General features: G+C 36.0%; 2 long non-coding RNA genes across 2 annotated transcripts in view; one reads left to right on the top strand and one right to left on the bottom strand.

Annotated features, from left to right (window-relative positions):
* LOC110260009 overlaps positions 1 to 22,890 on the top strand; it is a 35,454-nt gene extending 12,564 nt beyond the window's left edge. The window contains exons 2-3 of the long non-coding RNA XR_002342709.1: positions 19,833 to 19,990; positions 22,433 to 22,890. This is a non-coding gene — a long non-coding RNA (uncharacterized LOC110260009). The remainder of the gene's footprint in view (positions 1 to 19,832; positions 19,991 to 22,432) is intronic.
* LOC110260010 overlaps positions 22,887 to 23,570 on the bottom strand; it is a 62,669-nt gene continuing 61,985 nt past the window's right edge. The window contains exon 3 of the long non-coding RNA XR_002342710.1: positions 22,887 to 22,968. This is a non-coding gene — a long non-coding RNA (uncharacterized LOC110260010). The remainder of the gene's footprint in view (positions 22,969 to 23,570) is intronic.

Genomic DNA, 23,570 nt, shown 5'->3' on the forward strand with positions numbered 1-23,570 from the left:
CATCATGTCAGAAATGGTACACACTCCATCTGGTGGTGACAAAATGGGGGGCTACTGTCCTGTTTGGCAACATCAGCTAGCCTAGAATATCTGTGAAAATATTGATGGGTATGTCCTTCACTTCCTCTTAGATTTGTGTTCTTCAGATAATTGGGAATATAACACCACTGTGGCTAGAAGCTGAAGCATAATTTATAATGAACTGATAGCAGAGTTTATCTACTATGACTAATAATCATAATGTAGTAACAGTCGTGTCAGTCATAATAAGAAGGAACTAATTAGAGTGGAAAACAATATCTCTCCTTAAGAAACCTTCCCTAGCTGAGAAAATAAGACATGTGGATTGTACAACGTGTGCTAATTCATTTAGCACAGTGAACCTACGGAACAGCACTTCCATGGGATGATTGACTGACCCAGGAAATAATTCATGTGGAAACTAATTGATTGAGGATAACTCTCATACCACCTTTACCTGTGACACGAGACACTTTACAATGGCACTGAGATGCTATTGCATGAAGTAGCCCAAAGCAATTATTTCCTAGGAAATGACTCCTTATGTATTCTTACATGTAAGTGTCAGCTGGTCTGAGTGTCGAGTAAAGAGGAGAGGCTGGCTGCAGTGGGGATTGCAAAGGCATAGTTTTGATAAAGAACATTGTCAATGAAATGAGACCACATTCCTGCTGATTGGCAAAGGTTTGGGGAATATTTTGGAGAGACTTGTAACAGTGTGCTGTGAGGATTTCAAGAATCCTGCAACAGTTTCTCTTTAACCTGCAGGTGGCATTAGTAGTAAAAATGTATTTCGTATCTTTCCTGAAAAAATATTCAGCAATGAAGTGAGGGAAACAGTAAAGGGCTTCACAGCATGACTCAATTAGAGGAGCAAGCCCGATTCATTGCAGATGGCTTTTTGCTATGTTTAATAATCCAGGGAACTCAATGATCCAAATCCAGAAATAGTAAACTACAATTCTTATAGGAATTGAAAAATCTGGGGGAGTTTTTTCTTTCTTCTGAGTCTGGAATACAAGCATACATCTATATGCACTTGTGCGCACGTGCACGTGCGCGCGTGCACACACACACACACACACACACATCTTTGTGGTTCTCCTTCTATGTGGGAGGCCAAGAATCTGAGCACTGGGAGCAAACTTTGTTCTTTGCTTACAGAGAAGGAATGGAAACTCAGCAAAGAGTGATTGAAACTCTTTCTGAAAACCAATCCTCTAAGATTCTCTCTCATCAATGCTGGCTCTATGTCCAGCACTGCAGACACCATGCATTGCTGGCATACCAGTTCCTACAGCTACAGTATGTATTTTTCAGCAACTTCATGGCATAACAGCATACTTAATTCACTGGCCAAGAAAATCCTTGGATGTGATGAAATACTTGGAATAGAGCCATTTTAGTGAAGTCTTCCCTTATAACCTCTCCAAATACCTGCCAATCTAAGTATTCATACCTGGGAATGGAAATGGGAAACTAAGACAATATTGCTTTAGAAACTCTAAGGCATCAAAGTGATTAAACAAACTCAGGAAGACAGAGAGCAAGTGTAAAACCTTTTGGGATTGGGGTCTGTGCTCTTATACTGTATTATATGGAATAGGATAACTATGAGGGAGATGATGTTAAATAGGATGGCCCAGCATATAGCAAGCAAGCAGTCCCTAAGCATCCTTCAGTGAAACGCGGCCTTCCAGCAGGAAGAGGAAACAAGCATTGACTGGAGTTTTTCTAAACACAAAAATCAGGTTGATGGATAAAGATTCTCCAGGAAAAGGCTGCTAACAACTAACTAGTAAAGTTATCGGTTGTTCTGAAGTGAATAAATTCTTATCTTATGTTTATCACATTTCAATGCTTTATTATTCATGCCTCTGCTTCCCTTTTAATAGACATTTTGAGTATTCTGTTTCCTTACAGTCCTGATCAATATACCGGAAGTAGATCACTAGCCATGGGATCTACTTTTCAAAGTTCTTTTCAGATGAGCTGATATGAAGGCCAATATCTTAGCAGTATTTGGCACTGATATAATATGAAGTGTCTGTCAAGGAATTAGTTAAGTCACTGGGTTTTATTGAGCCTTCAAGTTATAATCTAAGCTTCCCCTTTTCTCATTAGCCTCTGTCTAGCATTTCTATTTGTCTGGCTCCAGAATATAGGCTCTCTATGCACAGCTCTTCCTCCTACCAGTACTGGCTGGGTATTTCCATCAAGAAGTCAATTTCTACTGAGGTTGCCACTTCCAACATCTCTCACTGCAACCTGGGCTGTGACTGGCTACTGCTGTGCCTTTGAGCTCTGCTGTTCCCTGAGTGGGTGAGGTCCTGGATCCCAGAGAGCCCCCAGGCTGCACAGCTGATCTGTGGGGAAGCAGAAAAGATGGTCTTCCTTCCCTTTGGCATTAGCTGCTATTAGAGGGGTTTCAAGCAGTGTTATCTGTGCCCCAAGACTTAAAGAGTATTTAGAAAAAGATCTCCAGTAATAACTTTGAGTTCTCAGAAACAAATGTCCTGGAGGCTGGGCTGGAACACAGAGCCACCATACATACTCAAGACACAAACAACCCAGTGCCTGGCTGGGGCTTCCTACCTCAGACACACCATGTGTCAGAACCTGGGCTCCCCAGTCTAACTTGACACACTGTGCTCAGCTTAGACTTTGTACACAGAGAGCAATCTTAACTCAGTGCCCCATTGTCTTTTGCTCCTACTGAATCTGTCCAGGGACATGAACACCCCGATTTCTTCTGTCTGGTCTCCTTAACTCCAGCCCTTGGATATTTTAAAAAAGGATCCACTAGTCTCCTTATTTAGATGAAAATATTCTTTGAGTTGAAATTTAGGACATGTGGTTTTTAAAAGCATTGTTCTTTCTAATTTGAAAAGTTATTATTTACATTGTGCTATAGATTGAATATTTGTTTGTGTTCCTCCCAAATTCATATGTGGAAATTCTAATCCCCAAAGTGATGATATTTGGAGGTGAGGGTTGGGGGTGATAATTAAGTCGTGAGGGCAGGGCCTTCATGGTGGGATTAGTGCCTGAATAAGAAGAGAGCTGAGAGAGTTTGCTTCCTCTTTCTCTCTTTCTGCTCTGTGAGGACAAAGCAAGAAGAGAGCTCTCACCAGAACTCAGTCATGCTGGAACCCTAAGTCTTGGACTTGTCAGACTCCGGAACTGTGGGAAACAAATTTTTGTTTTTTAAGTTACCCAGGGTATGGTATTTTGTTACAGTAGACTAAGATACTTGGTCTTAAAATGTTTTACAGTTGGTTTTGTATTTAACAAGTAGCTTCTAAAATATCCCATAAAACCAAGACAATCTTAGAAAATCTGGACATATGACTGCCTCAGCTTCAGTGTAAGCAATAGCAATAAACTTGAGGAACTGAGAAAACATGGTACTCAGTCACCTCTACTTGAGGTTCTCTTATCACTTTATCTGGTTTTTAGCTCCTATGTGTTCTGTATGTTATAGAATATATGGGATCTATATATGTGGCAATTTATGAGACTTAATAATGCAGCTTGATTATGTACATGATAATCATGTCTCCCTTGACTCTGTTTTCTATTCCTGACTGGCTCCTTGAGTGGGCCATGGGCCCTCAGTTTTCATTGGTACAACTGTTATGCAGGCTTCAATCCATTTGCATTTCAACAGCCTTGGTGAAACATTTCATTTTCATCAAATTCTCTTCAAAGATCCTTTATAGATAAGATAGGCCTTGGTTTTATGATGCCTCAAATATATGCCTCCCACCTCCGACCATGTAGAAGATGAAAACTACCGGTCCTTGTAAATCCACTAATATGCGTTTGACTTTTGCTTCCCTTGCACTTATTTTCATTTCTATTCTACAGCTATACACCAGACCAGCACCAAGTTGCCCCCAACGCTATGCTCCATAATTTCTCAAGATATACACACACTCCTTCAAGTAAATGCAATTAAAACGGTACAACATCCAGTTATAAGTCCTGAAGATCTTAATGTACAGCATGGTGATCATAGTTAATTATACTGTATTGCATACATGGAAGTCAGAAACAGAGTAAAATTTAAATGTTCTCATCAATAAAAAAAATTATGTGATATTATGAAGGTGCTGGCTAACACTATTATGGTAATCATTCTGCAATAGATAAGTGTATCAAATCAACACATTAGACACCTTAAACTTATGCAGTGTTGTATGTCAATTATATTTCTGTAAAGCTGGAAAAGAAAAGTACATGCAATTGAATCCAATTATTCATTTCGACATCCTACTCTATGCACAATTCTGAAAAGATTTCATGATTACAAAACAATGGGCACTTCAGATTTTTACAGCAGAGAGGTTAAAATATTGGTGAAGGTATGGTATAGAAAGTATGAAGGTGGGAAGTAGGAAATCTCGGGCTTTCATACTAGCTTTATAGCTTAATCATTCTCTGTCTCAGCTTACTCATCTTAGAAATAGGAATCATAATACTTGTTCTCTGTATTTTATACTGATATCAAGGCAAATAAAACAAAAATACTCTGAAGAACATAAAATGGTGAGCAAACATAAGGATGGCTAGTGTTAGATCTATCACTGCTTAAAACAGCTAGATTACCTTCAGGACACTCAGCCTTGCCCAGGAGTCCCTCCCAACAGGTAACAGGTATTATGTCTGCGCTTGGTAAGGCAAGCTTGTATCCGTATGAGACACATACTATGGATTTGGGCCTTATGGACAGTGGTATATTAGATTTGGTCTCTTTATGAAAATTGTGCTTCATCCATTCATTTGACAGAAAAAGTCAAAATGTGAAAATGAATGATTGTCTCAAAAGAAAAGTGGCTATGTAGAGAGGGTGAAGCATGGGGAGATGCCTCTGTCAGGAGTGAATGCAGAGGGAGTATGGCAAGTGCTTCAGACTTTGCAGCTGGAAGATGCAGTAAAAGGAGTTAAGGAGGAAGCATTTTCTTTTCTTTTTTTTAGAGTGCTTGCCCTTTAAAGAAGGGAACACTGACCCAGGAAGTCTGAGGTATTTTTATAAAGAACTTATAAGGCCCTATGTTTTGACTTGGGTGTGCATATTTCTAATTTTCTGCCCCTTTACAGACACATTTGTTCTCACCATATTGCAACAGATCTGTATTCCTAGCCAATTCCCTTGAATTCCTAATTCTTGTTAACAACTCTGGCAATTAACCAATTACTCCTTCCACTGAAGGGCTCAGGGAGGAAGGGACCAATGATTTATAGCAGCACAGCATCCGTGCTTGTTGAATTGAACTCAATTGCTGGAGTACTTCATTTAGAGAATAGATAGGCAGGTGAGTAGCCAACAGGCTGAAGCCAATCAAAAGACTAAAACTGCCAGCAGGTGACAGGTTGGAAGTGCCACTCCCTCTGACTCTTGTGCTGTTTCTTGCCTCTTCTCCGTGTTCCCAGAACGCTGTTGAAAACATGGTGTTGCCCATGTGGGTCAACCAGCTAATCCAGTGCTGACGGTTTTACAGAATTTAAGGAGTGTTAGAAGTTGTCTAGCTGGGGAGTCCAGGAAGCTCTTCTAAAATGCCCTAGTGAACAGCCGTTTAGGTGCTTTACAAATAGTATCAGTAATGACTGAAAGGAAGCTCATTCCACTGCTAGACAAGTCTCTTTGTTGGAAAGTCTCCCTTAAAATGAGAAAACAAAAGCAAAACAAAATAAAAACTTTGTAGTCTGTACTCACCACTCATCCTATTTTTGTCCTGTGAAGCAATCTAGAATAACCCTTTTCCCACCTTAGATAATGTGTCTGCAAAGCTAGAGAACAGCTTTCATGTTTCTATCCTTTTTGGTCACTGTAGTTCCTCTAATGATCATGGAGTATGGTTTTCTTATCTCTTTCCAGCATCATCTAAAGACATGCTTTCCTTTTGCAAGTCTCTTCTTAAATGGCAGTACCAAAATTTTAATGTATTTACCAGTTTGATTTTCTTTTGATCTATATTCCTGCCATTTAACATTCCCATATCACCTGTAGTTCCAGTAAACCATAGATTCTGAGGGAACTATTCAACTGAAGCCAATAAAGTGACCAGAAACATTCTGATGACATTTGCTAGTTCTTATCTGAAATAACTTTTGGAGTCATCATTTCTGTTTCAAGAACTGTTTCTAGGGCTGTGTGGCATGGCTTGAACTTTTGATGTGCTCTTTAAGAGAATCTAAATTTACTGAGTTAATAAAACTATAGACACTGATAAAGGCAATAATAGAGCAAGGGGAGGTGAGCAATGGTATATCAGCTAGAGGGAGGGAAGGGAAGGTCACTCTCGAGAGAGGCAGGCAAATGTTTCTTGCAGAAAAGAAAGCTCTTTGGTGGTAGATATGGAATCAGCCTAAAGGGCAGGGCTGACCAGGTGTGCAGACATGCCAGTGTGTACATGATGTGAATCGAGGGGTGCTAAAACACTACCACTTCCCACATATTTGTTGTACTCCTCCTACCACCAGAAAGCCCTATGTGGTTAACACCTTTTGCTTAAGGCCACCATAAAAATGTAAATGTTCTCTGGGAGATTAAAATATTAATCCATTATCAACCAGTAACATCTTAGCTATACATGACCAAATTAGTACTGGCTGGTCACTGAGTGGATCCCTGAGGGAATAGGCTGCAAAACTGATAGGTTTTAATTGAAGGAGAATAAAGAAGATACAAAAAGACAAAGTTGCAAGATTGTGATGCAAGGCAGTGAATAGAAGGAATAGAGATAAAGATTTGGTGAATAGTGAGCTGCCTGAAACAAGTGAGGGGCTACTGTGAAGGCCTATGGCACCTCCTACCATCCGTGTGGATACTGGGAACTGGATGAATAGAAGGAGGATGCTAAAAAGCAGCTCTAAAGGAATACTAATATATCTCTTAGGTTGAAATGCTATGGATGGAGGCCCTGAAGAAATATCTATAGGGTTTGAGCTCAGAAACTCTAATAAGTCAACTGTGTAGGCATGGCATCCTAGTTCTTTTTTTAATTATCATTTCCTTCTTCTGTATGGACCTAAATGTTTTCAGAGCTGTAAATTATAAGGGGAACTATCATTTGGATCCCTGCTTTTTTCTCTTTTTATTTTATTTTCTTTGATTTTCCCCATTTTATTCCTGCTATTTTCTTGACCAAACCCCAAAAGAGTGTTGAATTAGCAAATGGATGGGAGGAGGGGTCACAAAGTAGCTCATAAGTGAGAAAAAGATAAGAATAATTTTCATATTCTTTATAATCATGAACTAGGAGTCTTTGACTTCCAATGGCAAAGAAACTACTCAAAGTATCTTAGGCACAAAAGAAGAGTTTATTTATTCCAGTAAAGAAAGAGTGGAAAAAGGAAGGTAATCTCAGGGATGTCTTGATTCTGACACTTCAGTGCTGGCACCTCTCTTTCCTCCTATCCTCCTATTTTTATGGATGCTTCTTCTTCTTGCTGCCTGGTAGCATTATTCTTTCCTACAATGGAGGGGCTTTCTTCACATTGAAGGCTTATTTATAGCTTTACAACCTCATGACCATATGAGATAGAAAATATAAAATATATATATATATATAAGTTTTAGGAAAAATGCGAAGCAGAGAAGGCTCTTATTTGTTCAATGTAAGTTGTTATTCCCAGAATGATCATCAGCCAAGGTGTAGAGTGCCTTAATTGGCTTATTCTGAATCCCATGTTACTCCCATGGCCAGCTGATATCAGCCAAGAAAGGAAGGACGTTGGACAAAAAAATCTAGAATCATATAAAGAGGAAGACTGGGGGAGTCATTTGATAGCAGTGTCGACACCATGAATTCCAAATGAGAGTGAAAATCTTGGTGGGGATTTTTACAACCTGCAGCCTACTTTTTGAAATGGACTGTGTTAGTCTACTAAGACTACCATGACAAAATATCACTAACCAGGTGGCTGAATAGTAGAAATTTGCTCTCGCACAGTTCTGGAAGCTGGAAGTCTAAGATCAAGGGGAGGTCGGGTTGTTTTCTCCTGAGCCTTCACTTTGTGGTTTGTAAATAGCCTCCTTCTCACTGTGTCTCACTGTGTCTTACAGTGTCTCCCCATTACACATACATATTTATCCTTCTCATAAGGACACCAGCAATTTGGGATTTGGGTCTCACCCTTATGATTTCATTTAACCTTAATTATCTCCATAAATTTCCTACCGCCAAATAAGTCACACTGGGGGTGGGAGCATCAGCATAAGGATTTTAAGGGGATTAACATGGACTAATCTAGTTTTCCATTTCCACTAAGGAAATGGACCCAGCTGAAGAATGATGTTTGAATTTATTTTTTTCCCCTAAATCTTACAGGGTAGGCATAAGTTTGCAAGGATTGGGAAAAAACATATAGAATATTTGCAGTTTAAGGGTTGATGAGATCAAGATCATGTGGTATAAGGCCTCTGAAGACCAGATCTAGCAAATATGTAAAAGAAATTAGATTAGTATGAGCTGGGAATTCTGCCTAATAAAAATAAACAAAAAACAAAAACTGATGTTAAGTTCTTGGAATGGTCTCCCCAAAGAGGACAGCCCTAATCTCAGGAGAGGCAAGTACTTTTGTGCCAAGTTAAAGAAAAATCTCTCTCTGATTTTGTCTGATGTGCAGGTTGGCCATATTTTTTGTCAGTGCCATCATCCAAGAGCTAAGTTTTTTCAAAATGTCTAGGAAAATACAATACTTATCTGTAAATGTGAATGCTAATGTAACCCTATTGCTTACTAACTGCCATAGGATGAAATAGATACATATTTAAAATATCTATGGTTGGACCTTTAAAATCATCATTTCTACTAAGAGGCAGTTTATACCATATTTTTTCTTTTTACCTAAAGTGAAAATCCAGTCTCTTTACTGAGAGACTAATAATCTGGTAGGGATCCTTATTTATTTGGAAGAATGAGGTTTAGGAAAACAGAAATAAAAGTATTTTTGGAAATCAGGTCTGGGGAATGGATCACTACTGTGATCCATTGAATGAAAGCCGAGTGTTCACTTGGTGTGTGGTTCATTTATAATCCCACCTACCTGTGTACGTGGACTATATTTGAGGTGTGTGTGTGTGTGTGTATGTGTGTATATATGTATGTGTGAGAGAGAGAGAGAGGTTAGTAAGAGAGGTGGGGATGAAACAGAATTGAAAGGGAAGGAAATCAGTATGTGAGTAGCACAATTTAGAAATTACTCTTTTAAAAATAATATAGTTTGAAAAATAAGAGAAACCTGGCAATGAGTTTTCTTTCTTATAGCCAGGTTTGTGTTAAAAACTTTCTCATATACAAATGGAAACTCATGTATCATGCCCTCTGCAAATATAAGCAAGGTTGTGCACATATGTCCCAAATTAATTCTGAAGCAATTTCAGACCAAGATTTGTGTTAATGTATTTAACAAGTAATTAGTTGTTCATTCATTCATTAACAGCATATTTAAAAACTTCTTGCAAAGCCCCACCTCCCCCCTCAACAAAGTGGAACTTCTAAGAAGACAGAAGGGATATAAAATATGTTGGGGAAAATGGGAAAAACAAATCAAAAAATGAAAATTACATGTTAGTTGTAGAAGAACATTAGTCATAGAAATGGGATTTACAAAGAAAACACTTTGCTTCCCTTTACCTTTTCACACAAAAAGGGTGAAGTTGTGAATTGGAGCTGCATCAGTGGGTACTTTAGCATTTTATGATTCCAGTTTAGTATAATGTTTTTCTCTCTTGGACATTATAATTTTTTCTTCCATTTGTAAAGTGCTTTATAGTTTTCTAAGCAGTTTCACATAGAGTAGTTCATTTGTGGAACTAATAGCATTTACGGGGGATAACAATATTCTAATAGAATTGTGCAATTCACATAATGAGTTTAACTTGTTATAAAAATGAATGTCACTAGAATAAGATTGAAGGAGGAACAAAACTGGTCAACAAACTTTATGTAAATGCTGACCATTCCTGATTTGTAGGAGGCAGGGGTTTCTGTATTTTTCTTCAGGCCTCTTCATTCTTCCCCTTTATTTGTAGACCACCTTTCCTGTCTGTCTCCATTTCCAGTTAGCACAGAAGATGACTTGGAGCAGCAGAGGTAGGAATAAGAGGGCTTAATGTGGTGCTTTGTACTTACTCAGGGCACAAGAAATATGTATGTTTTCATGTTTCATAAAAATATTAATGAGCACAGTTGGCCACTTCTTAGTAGCTGACAAAGATTTGAAAATATTTTATGCAGAGATTAATAGAAATGCAAAACAGCATTTAGGATAAGCTAATAGCATTTTACCCTATTAAAACATACCTCTAGCCTTAGCATAGAGAGATTAGACAATACCTAGTGTTGAATCACCATATCTATTATTTTTTCATCTCTTCTCTGCTCAAACATCGATTCAAGCCTGGCTTTCCAACTTGAGAACTTCATACCATCTTCACATTTCATTTTTGGTAAAAATAGAAAATCATCTAGGATGGAATAATTAATTAGGTAGTTATCAATTTGAAGTAATCTTCAAAGAAGGAATTGGAGGATCTGGAACAATAAAGAAATGGAGGAGTGGGGGGTGAGAAATAAAATTATTTTGGATGAATACAACCATGGGTAAAATATTTTAACTTTCAACAAGGAAGGCTAAAGGCACAAAGATATCCTGTGCCTGCTTCACATTCCTTAAATGTTGTGACAGAGATTGCTTGGTTCCATTCTCATTTTTTCCCTCTTATAAAAATGTCACCCACATTGTCATATGTGGCAATGTGCCCAGCTAAAAATCTGCACTGCCCAGCCTCCCTTTCTCCTCCTTGTTTATATCAGCCTATGGTTTTTGCAATATAGTTAGACTTCTGATCACAAGGAATTGTAGAGAATGGAAGCTACATTCTAAGGATAGACAGGAAAAGACAAAAGGAATCTGAGATACATATGTTGTGTTGAATACCTCTTGTGTATGCCTATTATTCCAACTACTGCTAGGTGACCAGCTTTGCTCCGGTACCTCATCCTTCCTGATCCATAGAATCTCTAATCATTATCTTTACATGGGACATTAGTAGGAACTTCTTTGACACCTAATTAAGTACTAATCCAGAAATGTTAGTGGTGGTGTATATGGGGAGTTAACAAATCTGGGGAAGACTCAGTACCCTTACCAATGGGAAGTGGGGGACAATCAATCCATTGTCCTCTTTCTTTCTGTCAGAAAGTCCTGAAATATATATCATAAAACTTCTCTAACAGCCCATGGAACACTGCAATAGGTCATCCATAGTTGTACTGTCTCAATAAAGCAATCTTGTATTGGCATTCTGTTTTCCTCATGCACACTCCTTCTATACTCCACTCCTGCCCATAAAATGACTTGTATATTCACCTTTGCCTCAGACTCCTCTTTCCAGAGATTCAAGGCAGAAAGTCACAGGAAGAGCAGGATTTTGTTTGTTCTTCCTCCTTTAGGTGTTTTAGGCATAAAGTTAGGTTGTTTGAGATTTTTTTCTTATTTCCTGAGGTAAGCTTTTACCATTCTAAACTTCCCTCTTAAAACTGCTTTTGCTGTGTATTACAGGTTTTGGATCATTTTGTTCTCATTTTATTTGTCTCTAGGTATTTTTTATTTGATTTCTACAGTTATCCATTGATTGTTCACTAGCATATTGTTTGGCTTCCATGTGTTTGTGTGTTTTACAGTTTTTTTTTTTTTCTTGTATATGATTTCTCATTTCATAGCATTGTGGTTGGAAAAGATGCTTGGTATGATTTCAGCTTTCTTAAATTTACTGAGGCTGGCTTTGTGGCCCAGGATATGATCTATCCTGGAGAATCTTCCCTGTGTATTTGAAAAACAATGTGTATTCTACTACTTTTAGATGGAATGCTCTATAAATATCAGGTTCATCTAGTCTAATGTATCATTTTGACCTGTGTTTTCTTATTAATTTTCTGTCTGAATGATGTGTCCATTGATGTAAGTGGGGTATTAAAGTCCCCCACTATTACTGTGTTATCGTCAATTTCTCATTTATGTTATTGCTTGCCTTATATATTGAGGTGCTAAGTTGGGTGCGTATATATTTTCAGTTGTTACATCTTCTTGGATTTTTTTCTTTTATCATTATGTAATGCTTTTTTTTGTCTCCTGTAACATTCTTTATTTAAGTCTATTTTTCTGATATAAGTATTGCAGCTCTGGCTTTCCTTTGATTTCCATTTGCATGGAATACCTTTTCCATCCCCTCACTTTCAGTCCATTTGTATCTCTTGATCTGAGTTGAGTCTCTTGTAGGTAGCAAATATTTGGGTCTTGTCTTTGTATCCATATAGCAAGTCTGTCTTTTTGTTGGAGCGTTTAGTCCATTTACATTTAAGGTACAATGTATGTTCCTACTGCCATTTTCTTAATTGTCTTGGATTTGATTTTATAGGTCTTCCCTGCCCCTTTTTTTCTTTTGTTCTCTTGTGATTTGATGACTGTATTTAGTGTTGTGTTTAGATTCCTTTTTCTATTTGTGTGTATATCTATCATAGATTTTTGTTTTATAGTTATGAGGTTTTTATATAGGAGTCTACATACATGCTTGTTTTAAGTTACTGATCTCTTAATTTCAAACACATATTAGATACTTTGCATTTGAAATCTCCTCCCCTCACAATTACTGTTTTTGATTTTATATTTTACATCTAATTGTTTTGTGGGCAGCTGTGGGCTCAGGAGTCTTTAGGCAGTCTATTTGCTATTGAGTGGGGCTGTTTCCCCACCCTGTTTGTTCTTTTACCTGAGGCATCCCAGCACTGGAGCCTTAGACTGTTGGGTGGGGCTGGGTCTAGGACACAAAATATCAGCCTCCAGGGAGCTCACATAGATGAATGCTCCCCAGTGTATTTGCCACCAGTGTCTGTGTCCCTAGGGTGGGCCACAGCTATGCCCTGCCTCCCCAGGAGATCCTCTGAGACCAGCAAGCAGGTCTGGCTCAGGCTCCTATTAACCTCACTATTTTGTCCTTGATCCTAGTGCGCATGAGATTTTGTGTGAGCTCTTTTAAGACTCTATTTCCCCCAATTGTGTGGAGCCCCTGCAGTCAAACCCCCCTGGCCTTCAAAGCCAAATTCTCTGGGGGCTCCTCTTCCCAGTGCTAGACTCCCAGGCTGGGTGGGCCTGATGCAGGGTTCAGGACTCTCACTCTTGTGGGAGAAAAGCTAATGAAATAAAAACAGGTGTAACAATTTTTTTTTAGGTGGCAGACTTAAGCCCTAACATATCAATATTTACATTAAATGTAAAAGGTTTAAATACACCAATTAAAACACCATGATTAGTAGGTTGATTAAAAATAACCTAGTTATTATTTTCTATATAAAACTTCAAATACAATGATATAGGTATATTGGAAGTAAAAGGACAAAAAAAGATATATTATTGATATATATTAATAAAAATAAAGCACAGATGGCTATATTAATTATATAGAGTTCAGAACAAATACAATTGCCAGGGACATTATATACTAATTAATTGTTCAGTAACCCAAGAATATCAGTTCTAGCTATGTATGCATTAGACAAAAGGACTGAAAATATGTGAAGCAAAACTGATACAACCAAAAAAGAAAGTAGACAAACCCACAATTATAGTTGAAAATTTAAATATTTTTCTCTCAACCATTCATAATGTAGACAAAAAATCAGTATGATTATGGATCATCTCACAAGATCTGTTTGACATTTATAGAAAATTTCAACCAAAATAAAGAACACACTTTCTTTTCAAGGGCTTATGGAACATATCCTATGCCAAAAAACAAGCCTTAACACATTTTAAAAAAATGAAATCATCCCAGTTGGGTTCTCTGACCACAGTACAATTAAATGAATAATCAATAGCATAATGAAAATGGGCAAGTCACCAAACGACTTGGAAGCTAAACAATACACTGCTAAATTACTCAAGGGTCAAAGAGGAAGTCCCAGGGGATATTAAAAATTATATTGAATTAAATGAAAATGAAAACACAATATATCAAAATTTGTGATACACTGATGAAATAGTGCAGAGAGGGAAATTTATAACAATAAATTATTACTTTAGAAAAATGGAAAAGTTTCACGTCAATAATCTAAGCTTTCACCTGAAGAAAGTATAAAAGAGCAAAATAAACTGAAGAAAAAGAAGTAAGGAAATAATAAAGATCAGAGGTCAGATAAATTTAAAATACTAAAACAATGGGTGAAATCAATAAAACAAAGATCCAGGTTCTTGAAAAAAATCAACAAAACTGACAATCCTTTAACAATTCTGACAAAAAATAATGACACAATTTACCAATATCAAGAATGAAACAGGATATATCATAACAGACTCTGAAGAGCTGGAAAGGATAATGAGAATAATATGAACAATTGTACACATAAATTTGACAACTTTGGGGAACATAGATGATCAATTTCTCAAAAAGTATAAACTACTATAACTCATTCAACATGTGATATATAATTTAAATATTCTTGTAACTGCTGAGGAAATTGAATATGTAAGTTAAAATCCTCTGAAATTTTCCAGGCCCAGACAGTTTCACTGAAGAAGTCTACTGAACTTTAAGGAAGAAACAGAAAAAGTTATACATAGTATCTTCTCAGAAGAAGAGAAAACATTTCTCAACTCATTTTATGAATCTAGTCTTAGCCTGATACCAAGTAGAGTATAGAGGATAGAGCAGAGAAAATTTAACAGCAGAATTTATCAATGACATTAATAACTATTTTTTTTTAACAATACATATGTATCATGATTTGGCAAGTCTGATTAAGAAAAGAGTAATATCACATAAACACTGATTTGTGAAGTGGGATGTAATTACAAATATGAGGACTATTTAAATAATAGCGAGAGCATACTCTAAGCATATTTAAAGCAAAAATTATTTTATTTATTTATTTTTTTTCTCTAGGGCTGCACCTGTGGCATATGGAGGTTCCCAGGCTAGGGGTCTAATCTGAGCTATTACTGCTGGCCTATGCCACAGCCACAGGAACATGGGATCCAAGCCGCATCTGTGACCTATACCACAGCTCCCAGCAATGCCAGATCCTTAACCCACTGAGCAAGGCTAGGGATAGAACCCGCAACCTCATGGTTCCTAGTCAGATTCGTTAACCACTGCACCACGATGGGAACTCCAAAAATTATTATTATTCTCTTTTCAGGGCCGCACCTGAAGCATACATAAGTTCCCAAGCTAGGGCTCAAATTGGAGCTGCAGCTGCTGGCCTACACCATAGCCACAGCAACACAAGATCTGAGCTACATCTGTGACTTACACCACAGCTCACAGCAGCACCAGATCCATAACCCACTGAGCAAGGCCAGGGATCGAACCACATCCTTATGGATATTAGTTGGGTTCATTACTGCTGAGTCACAATGGAAACTGCCAAAACAAAAATCATTAATTTTTGAAAGAAAAAGTGGAAATCTTGACTAAACTAAAAATAATAGGTGGACATTGAAAGTCAGTCAACTCTGGATTTCCAATTCTGGTAATGAATGAATAGTATAATCACATATCTTGCTGAAAAAAAGCCATGAAAAACATACATTAAATATTTTGTGTATATACGTGTTTTTTGTATATGTGTGTGTATGTATCTGAAGGCACTGGAGAACTAGTAAGACACTGAGAACTTATCAGAACAAAGCATAAGAAAAACAAGAAATACAGAGAGGTGAGCCCAGCACTTACAGCCCCTTTTATATCAGTGCATTCACTGATACCTGATTCAGTGAGCTGCAAAGATAACAAAGAATGTCAAGTAACTGGAAACTAAAAATAACTATTTTTAAACTATTTTATGCAATGTCAGAATTAAACTATATAATTACTACAATTGAGAACTCAATGCACAGATTTCAACTATTAAGTACAGTTGAAAATAGAAATAGAAAACTAGTACATAGGTAAGATGGAAAAAGTCATGAATGAAGCACAGAGAAACAAACTGAAGGAAAATACAAAAAAAAAAAAAAAGAGATGTAAAAAGGAAGAATTTCACAAACCTGCTAAGAAATGTCCAGAAGCAAAGTAGAGAAAGTTTAGAGAGAGTAATATTTGAAGAGGTAATAGTTGAAATATAAATGCAGATTACACATTAATCTCCATGAGTCTCAAGTAAAAGAAATTAAGAGAAAATCACACCTATCATGGTAAATCTACTGAAAACCAAAGAGAAGAATAAGGTCTTGAAAGCAGTTGCGCAAGAACAAATTACTTTTAAAGGAGCCACAACTTGACTAACAGCAGACCTAACCAGAGAAATGATGGAAGCCAAAAAACATTGAAATCTTTGCTGTACAGTAGAAAATTGACAGAACACTGTAAATCACTTACAACGGAAAAAATAAAAATCATTATTAAAAAATCATTATTTATTTTATTAAAATAAAAATCATTATTAAAAAATCATTATTTATTTTATTAAAATAAAAATCATTATTAAAAATCATTATTAAAAATCATTATTATGCTGAGAAACAAAATGTTTAACCTAGAATTTTATAAAAAGTGAAATTATCCTTCTGCAGTAAAGATTGTTTAAGAAAAATAGTAAAAAAAAAATTCATCAATAACACTAAATTGAAAATAAATGTGAAATGGTATTTTTTAGAAGGAAATGAAATGATTTAAGGAAATGAAATAAAACTTCTTTGAAAAAGACACATGTACCCGCATGTTCATTGCAGCACTATGAAGAAAAGCTACAAAATGTTAGACATTTGGGTACATCTAAGTGAATACTGACTGTACAAATAAAATGAATTATATATTTTAGGCTTTTACATACATACACACAACCAAAATATACAACAGAAGTTTATAAGCTATAAAATTGGGAAGTGGAGTTAAGGTGTTTTGAGATCCTTGAAATGCCTGGGAAAAGAGGAGTCTCATTTTTTTTATCAACTTTTTATATGTCAAGAATTTATGCTCTAATATCTAGAGTTACTGTTAAAATTAAATATTAACAGTAAATGTTGAAATTCCCTTGTGGAATAGTGGATTAAAGATCCAGCATTGTCATGATGGTGGCTTGGTTCACTCCCTGGCTCAGGAGCTTCCATATGCCATGTGCATAGCAAAAAATAAATAAATAAATAAATAAATAATGTTAAAGTAATAGAGGAAAGGTTTAAAATAATTAAAAAATAAAACCCTTAAACTAAAATCAGGCAAAAAGGACAAAAATTTTAGTGGGATATACCTATAGCAAATAGTAAAATCTTATACTTGGAAATAATTTATATTAGCTATTACTTTAAATGTAAATAGAGTAAATGCTCTAAAAAAGACAAAATTGTCAGCTCAAGTAAAAAATAGAAACCACCTACATGCAAATTAAAAGAGATGTTAAGGACACAGAAGAGTGAAAATTAAAAGATAGAAAATGCATACCAAATAAACTTTAAGCAAAAGGCAGGTTGTATAACTATATTATTCTAAGGCAAAGATTTTAAGCAAAAATCATTAATTGACATTAAGGATGCTTCACAAAGGCAATAGTTTTATTTCATTACAAAGGAATAATAATCCTAAACTTGTACATTTATGCCCAAATAAATTCAAATATATAAAACAAAAGTAACTGATAAGCTATTACCTCAAATCCTTATAAATCTACAATATATTTGAACACACTTCTGTAAGTTAACTTTTTTCCTTCTTTCCTTCCCCCTCCTTTCTTCCTTCCTATTATGGTGGGTGAAGAGGAAGAATGAGAGACTCAGCAAGGAAAGCATGTATCTCAGTACATTGTCCAAAAAAAATGAATAGTCCAATATAAGAATTTAAAAAATGGCAAATTAAAATGGATACTATACCTTAAAAAAAATCAGGAACATTCAAATGGGAAAAAAAAGACACTTTAAAGGATGAAGACAAACAAACATAGTATTTGAGCTTGTGTAGAGAAATGCAGACAATCATACACCATTGGTGGTAATATAAATTTGTATAGTCTTCCCATTCTTGGGCATATATCTGGACAAAACTTCTTTGAAAAAGACACATGCACCTGCATGTTCATTGCAGCACTATTCACAATAGCCAACACATGGAAACAACCTAAATGTCCATCAACAGAGGAATGGATTAAGAAGATGTGGTATGTATATACAATGGAATACGACTCAGCCATAAAAAGAACAAAATAATGCCATTTGCAGCAACATGGATGGAACTAGCGACTCTCATGCTGAGTGAAGCAAGTCAGAAAGAGAAAGACAAATACCATATAATATCACTTATATCTGGAATCTAATATATGGCACAAATGAACCTTTCCACAGAAAAGAAAATCATGGACATGGAGAACAGACTTGTGGCTGCCAAGGGAGAGAGGGAGGAAGTGGGATGGACTGGGAATCTGGGGTTAATAGATGCAGACTATTACCTTTGGAATGGATAGGCAATGAGATCCTGCTGTATAGCACTGGGAACTATATCTAGTCACTTATGATGGAGCATGACAATGTGAGAAAAGGAATGTATATGTGTATATGTGACTGGGTCACCTTGCTGTACAGCAGAAAATTGACCAAACACTGTAAACCAACTATAATAGAAAAAAATAAAAATTTGTAGTCTTTTTAGAGGAGCAATTTGTCATTTTCCATCAAAATTCCCATAGGGTTTTTAGTATTTACTCTGAATGAGTAATGAAAACCTACAAAGAAGCAGGTAAAAGGATACTTGTGGCAAAAAAAAAAAAAAAAAAAAAAAAAAACGGTAATTGAGAAAAACTTGGGGTAAAAGATCCTAAATAACTTTCAACAATCAAATATTTATATGAATTATGTTTTTCCATGTTATGGAAAACTATTCAGAAATCCCAATAGTAACAATCTAAAATAAGTTAGATTTACAAATACTGAAATAGAAAGATCTTTAAAAGAAAAATTAAGTGGAAAACTTAACTTATAAAACAGTATTGAATACTATCCTATTTATGTAGAAGTAAACCATTTATATATTAAACACACAAATGTGACTGTATTTATGTAAATGAATAGTAAAAAGTCAGGAAGATACATTTAAGTGATAAGTTACTGTGATTAGTTCTGTGTAAAGAAGTAAGATTTCTTACTTTTTTCTAGCTACATATTGTTTCCATTTATAAAACAAATTTGTATTTGTGCATTTTTTGTGTGATTAAAATATGAATTACAGATATACTGTAATACTCACGTCAAGGTATATGGCTTTGTGGTTTTATCAGTCCCTCAGTGAGATTTATTTTTCAAGAATTCAAATATCTACTTTTCTGTTTCCCAGCAAAGCCTCTCTGGTATCAAATGATGAAATTACAACATGAAATATTAACTATAAGAAAATGGTCTAATAGAAAAAAGTAATAGAAAAAGTAGTAAAGAGTTGTAGTAACATATGAAAAATGAGTTGCAATAGGTTATACATTTCAGCTGCAATTAGTACCTGAGAACCTATAGAATATCAAGATTTTTTTATAGACTACTTTCAGAAAGATCTCTACCTAATTTTTTGATGTAAAAATGACTCTATATTCCACCTGATATTTATTGCAGAATTGGGGACTTGAATGGGGCATTCCATCCTCCACTTCCTTACTCCCCACTTCCCTTATTATTCTGGTTAAATGGAGAGAGTATTGACTTCTGTTCCAAGCATGTGTCTTTCTTAGTGGGACGCCCCTTCTGGACCCTAGGGACCTTGAGCAACTAGTTTGTGTGCCAGCTGTTCTGTATTTTTGGATGATGAAAATTGATTTTCCTCCCTTTAGCAGGTGCCGTCTCCAAGTGAGCCTCTTCCCTCATGACCCGTACAGATTATGCCATCAATAGCAGGAGAGGGGATGAGGAGGAAAGTTTGGAGTGCTCAGCACACAGCACCAAGGGGCCCCATGAAGGCTTACAGCAGTGAGGGTGCACTAGAAAAAAGGTAATAATAAACTTAATTTAGAACTGTTTCCTTCTTCACATATCTTGGTCATATGTAGTGTTTATATGCATTTTCTGAGATTATCTACATGGACAGACAGACTGGTCTTATATTGGTCTGTATAGTCCTAAATGATCATTCTTGTTAAACTTGAATAACGGGAAGACGCATTTCAAGAAGAAGAATAATTATAAAGGATCTCAGTGTGGCTTAATTTATTATAATAGACCTAATTTTTTCAAATATGTCTTATTGTGCTTACCACTGCTGGGCAACTATGGAAATCTAACTACAAAGTTGAGACTTTGATACACATCAGAAAAACTCAGAAATTTTGAGTTGGAAAATAAATACAAAAGTACATTTTTGTGCTTGTATATAGGATAAATTTAGGGTTTTGAGTCTAGAAACTGGTAACTAGTTATTGCAAGTGCCTAGATCTAAGTTGTTAAATGTGTGAATGAGTGTATGGTGGCTCTGGGAGGAGGGGACAGGGGTAAATGCAGGTGGAAAAACAGGAGTCTTTCTATTACAGATGAAAACTCAAGAGAAAAGCCTTCCAAAGTTCTAGGTATTTTTAGATATTTGTTTTTAAAAAAAGGGTGAGACTGACATCTAGCAGTATAAGTTAGCGTCAGTTACTAAGACAACTGGAGTTGGAGATAGAGTGTGGTTGGATGGTAGGATCACCAGAATGGTTTATATAAAAATCAAGTCTTCCTAGAGTGAATACACAAGACCAGCAGACAATGTGCCATGAAAATTTATGAGACAGTTTCTAGGAAAAGTCATACAGAAAACGTAGTTCATCTGGACATCCACAAAGTTTGAACATTACGGGAGTTGTCATCCTAAAGCTCTGTGGTACTCTAGGTTAATTTTCCTCCTTCTTGTATTCAATTATTGCAGGTAGTGGTAGTGATACATTTTATTGCATAAAGATTAGTTGTTTTTTTGCCAGAGAAGGTAAATGTGGAAGAGGTAAAGAAAGAATATGTTTTAATGCTTCAGATAATTATATGCTGTGGAGAAATTCTAGAGAGGATGAAATAAAATGTGCAGGATGAAAAAAGCCCAAGAAAAATACTTGAAATAGTCACAAGGAAGCAAACTCTGGATCATACAACAGAGCAGGACTTGTTTTGCTAGAAAAGTGTTCATGTCATTAAAATTATACAAGGGATGATATTGTAATGATGTGACTAAGAGCTCTAGAGACAACTTTGAAACAGAGGAACAATTGCCTGGCAGAACTCTAAAGGAAAAACACTAAGGCCAAGTAAGGCAAATGATGTGCCCCAAAGAGTAGTATACAGGGTGCCCAGTGTTTTTCTGTAAGAATAACATGGCCTTTCATATGTTAATATAATAGGTGACCAAGTGTGAATAGCAAACAAATTAAAAATTTGGTACAATGACCAAATATATATACCTGGCATGTGACTTGTGATTATAATACAGCAACACAAGAGCAAATCTTTTTGATTATCACTTATGTAAAATGTCTTTTTTTTTGGCTGCATGGTGTGGCAAGCAGAAGTTCCCAGTGTGAAAGGTCTTTTTGCTATTAATTGATTCCTCTGTGAATCAAAATGAGAATAGATGCATTTAAAGAATTTTAAATGTACATAATATATAAAAATATGTTATATATTATACGTAAGTATATATGAAGTTCATGGTCCAGCATCTGAAATCTGAATCCTGCATTGTAAAGACACACTGCAAAGACTTCATTTAGAGAAAGGCAAATGGAAAAATGCCTTGTCTGACAGTTACTTCATGGAAGAAGTAGACTGAAAGCCAAGAGAAGAAATAACCCCATGTTGCATGGTTTCTCTTCCATATATTCCAAATAATTTTCCACATATTTGGAGAGAGCTTTCATTGAGGAAGGATTGTCCCTTTCTATCAAACTAGAAGAAAAAACTTGAACCAACAGGTTAAAATTGCAAGAAGTAAATATAAAGCAAAGCTTTCTTTGTAATAATAAAACCTTCCCCACCTCAGAACAGCCTTCCTGTGAGGCAGGGATGTCTTGTTACTAAGAGTGACAAAGTTGAGATTGGGTGACAACTGCCTAAAATGCTACAGAGGATTTACTTGTTGGATGGAAGGTTGGATTAGGTTAGTCTTAAGGTTCCTTCCAACTTTAAAATTTTAATATTCTATGAAAATAAATTAAGCAAGATCTGACTATTTCAGATTGTGGCAGTTCTGCATACGTGGTTTACAGCTTGTCTATAAAAGTAAACTGAAGGGAGAAATTACAAAAAAAAAAAAAATCAACCAGAGCAAAGCTAGAAAATGGGAAGTACTTCCAAATTGGACACTGAAAATTAAAACACTTGTTTAAATAAATAAGATCATAGACAGATGGATAATATCCTTATAGTTATTTATTACTTTATAAATATATCTCATATGTTCTAAAATATCCAGATATTATAAGGACTCTTCCAGTGAACACTTCTTGACGTGGCAAGGGAGGAGTTAAATCTTCTGTCCTCAAAAGTCCACAGGAATGTTTATCAACTCTGGAGCAGGCCTTCTTTCTTCCTCTTGGTGAGTTAAGTCCGTCTCTGCTTTGTTTGACGCTGCCCATTTGAGGAAAGCTTATCCCTGACCTTCTGCCAGAGAGACTGATGACAAGGACGGTTTGCACTAACCTTGACATTCACCAGGGTAAATGGCTTTTTCCACAAGTAGTCAGCAAACAAGGAGAGCCAGTCAAGAGCTAATGAATCTGTACCTGAGAGAAACTGAACAACAATTGTGCTTTTAAAGAAGAAAAGAGTCCTTGGAAGGTGCAGGCCCATCTGATGCTTAAAGGTTCAGGGGAAATTAACTCTTTTAGCCAAAGCAGTTTGAAAATAAATAAATAAAGACAACCCCTGGTGTTAAAATCTGCCATGAGAGGACCTTTTTAAGTCTGACTTTCTGGTCTTTCCTTCCTTGAATGAACTTGCAGTGCCATTCTGTGGAACACAGAGAAGACAGGGTGATGTTACAGAGTGACCAGGATGGCAGGGTACATTTTTTTTTTCAGCCATCATTTATCCCACTCACCCCAAATCCTTCTCTACCAAGTTCAAGAGAAGTAAATTGTGAATCTTATTTTTTCAAAAGAGTGGCTCAGTTTATCTCCTTCATATGTTTTATAAATATATATTTATATTCATGTATTTACATGAAATATATAAACACAAAAAGCAATATAGAATGGAACTTCCCTATTATAGACAATCAGAAAAACTAATATTCTCTAAGGGATCTCTGTGACCAGATAGAAATACCACTGGTCAAACTAAAAATTGTAGCCCTTTGATATTTTGCCCCACTCGATGCCCTGTGAATTCTGTTCTTATTCCTCCAGTATTGATTACTCTATTTTCATTATATTTGTGTATTACAATCTCTTCTATATAATTTTATCCTGAAGCAAAACTACTAACATTATTCTTTACTTGGGGTTTGTATTCCTTGGTTCTTAACTAGATTTGTAAAAATACTATTCAGGTTACAAGACATTTTTTATCCACTACAGTGTGTTACTCACTTCTGGGATACTTAAGTTTAG

Source organism: Sus scrofa, chromosome 3 (genome assembly GCF_000003025.6).
Source record: "Sus scrofa isolate TJ Tabasco breed Duroc chromosome 3, Sscrofa11.1, whole genome shotgun sequence".
Lineage (NCBI taxonomy): Eukaryota > Metazoa > Chordata > Mammalia > Artiodactyla > Suidae > Sus > Sus scrofa.